The sequence below is a fragment of the Trachymyrmex cornetzi genome, unplaced genomic scaffold (assembly GCF_001594075.2).
Source record: "Trachymyrmex cornetzi isolate Tcor2-1 unplaced genomic scaffold, Tcor1.1 scaffold474, whole genome shotgun sequence".
Taxonomy (NCBI): Eukaryota; Metazoa; Arthropoda; class Insecta; order Hymenoptera; family Formicidae; genus Trachymyrmex; species Trachymyrmex cornetzi.
This window is the reverse complement of record NW_017299552.1, coordinates 122,017-125,784: the sequence shown is the minus strand read 5'-3', so window position 1 is coordinate 125,784 and position 3,768 is coordinate 122,017. Positions and strand designations below refer to the sequence as shown.

General features: G+C 34.5%; 1 protein-coding gene across 1 annotated transcript in view; it reads right to left on the bottom strand.

Moving 5' to 3' along the window:
* Positions 1 to 3,768, bottom strand: part of LOC108765190 (uncharacterized) — a 77,644-nt gene that overhangs the window by 56,338 nt on the left and 17,538 nt on the right. The window lies entirely within an intron of this gene.

Sequence of the window (3,768 nt, the reverse complement as noted above, 5' to 3'; positions counted from 1 at the left end):
ATCATATATGGGCTCAACAAAATCCCAGGTCTGTTAGAGAATACAAATTTCAGCATGAGTTTTCTGTTAATGTCTGGCTTGGAATTTGGAACGACGTTTGAGTGGGACCGATTTTTTTACCTGCAAGATTAAATGGGGACCGTTTTTTAAATTTCTTGAAGAATGAATTTTCTGACTATTTAGAAAACATCCCATTACAACAACGTTACTGAAATGTGGTTTCAATTAGATGGATGCCCTGCTCATTACAGCAGAGTCGCTAGAACCTGGTTAGATAGAAAATTCCCACAACGATGGATTGGACGTGGAGGAGCAGTACATTGGGCAACTCGTTCACTCGACTCAACGCCATTAGATTTCTACGCATGGGATACTCTGAAGCAAGAAGTTTATTCTTCAGAGCCTATTCAATCAGAGCAACATTTGAGAAATCGTATCGTAGCTGCAGCGAACAGAATATCGCAAGAACAGTGCTTGGCTGCTACAAGAGCCGTGTTTGACAGATGCAATGCTTGTATTGCTGCAAGAGGTGCACATTTCGAACAAAATCTTCATTAAAAAGTTTGTAAATAAAATAATTAAAATAATAAATTAAATTATATTTTTTTCTTTTTCCGTGATTTCCTGCGAAACAAAGCAAAAACGAGCATATGTCTATAGGACTTTTTTTCTTAGTTTTTAACTCCTCTACACGCTCTCGAAGTTTTGCCATTTAATTTGGAAACACCCTGTATATATATACATATATACTTATACATACATGTATATATGCTCCAGTTACGATTAAAACTTTACGTAAATAGAAATAAAATAACGATAAAAATAACTAGTGAAATTGTTACCATTACCACAAAAATGTAATTGCGTTACCATGAACATTACTCAGAAAATGTAACGTTGTTACTCAATCATAAAAAATTGTTACCGAAAAAAATAACTTGGATGTTACAAGTAATGCGTTGCTCGTCAACCCTGGATTTTAGACAGAGAGAAGATTAAATTTTAGGTAGAGATTTCTATTCCATCTTTCCTTTCCATGTATATTTATCTTTCTCTTGAATTTTAGTCTTCTTTCTTAATTACAATTTATACACATAAATAATCGAAAAATGTTAGTATAGCTTTTGAGATCTCCTATGAATCGTTACTTACCATTTATATAATAATAACGAAAACAAATTATAATTACTATAAAATGATTAAATGTTAATTATATAAAAAAAATTAAAATATTATTCTAATATTTGATTAACGCAAATAATAAAAGTAGGACAAAACTGCATAAAATAAATAATTTTTTAAATTGAATAAATAATAATTAATGGTTTTTTTGTCGAGCGTCATCATCGTGAGTACATTCCTTAATAAAATGGTCCGCAGACGTGCTTTCGCCAAATTTCAACATGATTTAAAGGTCATCAGATTTTTCTTTTTCCTTGCTCTTGACAATGCAATTTATCATGCAGAAATGCCCGCTAGCATATTTCGTTGGACACAGCAACGGTATTTATTTGTATTTTATTGTGTTACGTAATTACCCCGTTGCATCTGACACGGAGAGAGTAATCGCGCCCTGAAGAATGTGCAAAATTTCATTAACGATGCCGTGAACGCATCGAATGAGACTTCAAAGAGATGCCGGTAGTTTCACGGATGGCACAATCGTTCCGCTATGTACCAAGAAAGTGGGAGACGTAATGACATTTAACACCGACAGTAGAGACGCCTCGTTTAATTCCCTCTTAGCAATTATATTAGGTACATTTCACACTGATAATACGCTTTTAATAATCCTTCACGAATAAATCGTGAGACGACGGATTTTATCTTTAATAGCGCAATGAGGAAAATATTAAATATTGAATATCTATAAAAAGATAAATTAATCAAATATACAAATTTAATCTTTATTGAAAACTGTAACAGAGAGGAGGGAGGAACATTATGTACTGAATTTATTAGTTTTCAAAATATGACTATTGATTACATAAGAGTTACATGAGAGAAAGGGAGAGAGAGAGAGAGAGAAATCAGGCTTTGTCTTTGAAGTTCCTTTTTTTAAACAAGTTGAATTTTAAAGGATGAAATTTTAGGCGATGAAATTCCTTTCTGCTGATTTCTTTTACGATGGTAGTAAAATTCCAAATATTTTGTAATCCATAGTTGCTAAGAAAATACTTGAAAAAACGCATGCTTTACTTAAAAAAAAAAAAAAAATTATTGATATTCAAAATTTCCTCTCACAAAAAGATGTGAAAATGGCTTGGCACGTCTAACTCGTGAGTTACCAACTCGCGGCGTTAACCCTTTTCGGAATGCGAAGACCGGCCCCAGCGAGAAAGAGGGCCCTCGAGTGCCATCCACCATGAACAGCTGTCTCACTTCAAGTCCCTTTCCCACTCTCTTTTATTTTCCTGTTCTGTTATCCTTCTCAATTTTACACGTCGCAGAAACTTTTCGCCTCAGCCCTGGCACGCGTCTTAGACGCTGCGAGAATATTAAATTCCCTGCGCATAAATTAAAAGATAGCGGCTTTCCACTTCGGCTGCGTATAAATTTTGCAGAAGTCGAGAAAGAGAGTTAGTGTGTGAAGGTTGGTATAGACAAGAGGTTTGCGCCGAGTTGAATGGGGAAGAGCAAAGCATCGATTTTATGCATCAATTACACCTGATTTTATAATGCTGTTGGAAGAAAGAAAAATATAGTTCTCACTTTCTCTTGTATTATTTTTAAAGGGCCTTTTACCTCTGAGAATCTAGTAAAAAAAGGCTATTTCCGAAAATTTTGTTTGAAAAACTCATGCAGCGGATTAAATCTATGAACATAGACCTTCGTAGGTTTATTCATCGTACATATATTAATTATTTTCATTAAAAATTTGGTATAGATATGTTCATTAACGTCAAAAAGTTAAACAAAAAATAAGGCATTACAAAAATGCCATGTACATGATATCTCGGTTCCTCGCAATTAACTCGTAATCGGCTCACGTAAGTTCGGATCTATAGGTGTTTTATTCTTAAGCCGTAAGAAACTGACCAAAAAAAATGACCTTAAAAATCTTTTATAGATTCGGACTAAAGGAACACAATTAGTTTCGCGTTATGTCGCTGCGCTTGTCTAAAGGCCGCGACACAGACTTTTGCATAAAGCATAATGCATAGTGCATAAACGAATCAACTAATCAGAATCTTTCCTTTCCTCCCATTCCATGGAAAAGAAGAATTTCGATTTGTTGATCCTCGTATGCACTATGCGTTATGCGTTATGCAAAAGCTCGTCTTTTGGGCTCTTAGCGCCGCGCCGATACTATGGCTGTGTTCCAAAATTCACTGTCAGTGCTGAAAATGTATAGTACATCCAGAGTAACTCCGGCAAATATGCCGCGCTGGGATTTACGCCGCAGAAGTTAGGAAAAATAGAAGGAGTGGGGGTAATTTCCCCGCAACTACTCCGTTACATATGCCTTTATGTTATATTAGTGTTATGATTTCAATTTCTTACTGTCATGGTAACTCCGGTATATAAGCCGCATCTATCAAAAACTTAATTTATTAAATATTATTTACTATTTTATCGTTTATATATATAGTAAACGAATATATCAGTAAAAACTTTGTACTGTCTACTACTGTGAAAAAAACATTAGCTATCTGAAATATTTATTTTTCATATTAAAAAATAAACTTTTTGAAACCCATGCATTTTTTCCGTAAATCCCATAGGGGTGGGATATATGGCTACTCATAGAAGATGGGGGGGAGGGGG